This window comes from Cervus elaphus, chromosome 18 (assembly GCF_910594005.1).
Source record: "Cervus elaphus chromosome 18, mCerEla1.1, whole genome shotgun sequence".
Classification (NCBI taxonomy): Eukaryota; Metazoa; Chordata; class Mammalia; order Artiodactyla; family Cervidae; genus Cervus; species Cervus elaphus.
In genome coordinates, this window is record NC_057832.1 from 93,197,162 (window position 1) to 93,198,620 (window position 1,459).

Below are 1,459 nucleotides of genomic sequence, written 5' to 3' on the forward strand. Positions count from 1 at the left end.
AAGCTGGGCCACCTGGTCACGACATGAAGATCAAGTCCCTGAAGGAGAACTATCTCTTCTCTCTGCCCATCAAGGGGTCTGAGATCACTGACTTTTTCCCCAGGACATTCCTCAAGGAGAAGGTTTTGAAGAATATGCCTGTGCAAAAGCAGCCTTGTGCTAGCCAGCAGACCAAATTCAAGACATTTGTTGCCATCGGGAATTACAAGGGACACTTCAGTTTTGGTGTCAAGTGCTCTAAGGAGGTAACCACTAATATCTGTGGGGCCAGCACTCTGGCCAAGTTCTCCAATGTCAGTGTGCGATGAGGTTACTGGGAGAACAAGATCTGCAAGCCTCGTATTGTCCCTTGCAAGATGACTGGTCACTGGGGCTGTGTGCTGGAGCACCCCCTCCGTGCCTGCCTCCAGCCGCACCAGCCTGGTCTCAGCCCCTATGCCCAAGAAGCTCCTACTGATGGCCGGAATTGATGGAGTGCTACACCTCTGTCAGGGGCTGCTCCAGCACCCTGGGCAACTTGGCCAAGGCCACTTTTGATGCCATTTCCAATATACAGTTATCTCACTCCTGCTCTCTGGAAAGAGACAGCGTTCACCAACTCTCGGTGTCAGAAATTCACTGACCATCTTGCAGAGACCTGCACCAGAGTTTCCATACAGAGGACCCAGGTTCCAACTGTAGCCACCTCATACATTTCTATGAGATAAATGAAGTGAATGAAGCTGGTAAAAAAAAAGAGAGAGAGAGAGAAAGAAAGAGATTTGAAGATAGCCAGTAGTGCACAAATGAAAGTAAAATTAGAGTTCTAAGAGGCCAAGGGGTTGGTGGGGGTGGATGGGTAAAGCTCAGATCAAGTAACAGTTTGGGTCATACTTAGGACATATCAAATATGAAATGGTGAAGACCTGAAATCCTTGAGAAGAAGGAGATTGGGGACCAGCAAAGTGGTTGGAGAAGTTGGGTAAAAGCAAACCAGTACTTTAATTTTGCCTAAATGAATATAATCAAAATGAGATGTGTGTAAAATAGAATAAAGATGCTCACTGTTCATGGACTTCTCCCTACCCCTTCACCCCCACCAAATCTGACATCCCCACCAGAAGGAGTACCTGCAGCACTTATCAAAATAGAAGAAAGGGGAAAGAGGGGAGGAGGAGAAGAAAAAGGAGAAACATCACTAGATTCAAATTCAGAGGTTTGATTGAGATAGTTCAGAAATAAAGGATGGGACAAGCCATCCCAAGGTATGTTGTAGCTCTTGGCAGCCAGCTTCTCACACATTTAACCTGAAAACTTTAAAAATCATTTTGAGCGATCTGCAGAGGAGTCCCATCACTCAGAAAGGATGGCTTTCTTCCCAGCTATTCATATCCATCTCATGGAGCCAGAGAAAAATTTGAAGAATAATGGGCAAATGCTTCATCTCTTGCATCTCTACAGTTGCCTATTGCTTTTTGTT

At 45.7% G+C, this 1,459-nt stretch overlaps 1 pseudogene; it reads left to right on the forward strand.

The window, feature by feature from the left end:
- Positions 1-707, forward strand: LOC122673871 (annotated as a pseudogene).
- Positions 708-1,459: the final 752 nt, after the last annotated feature.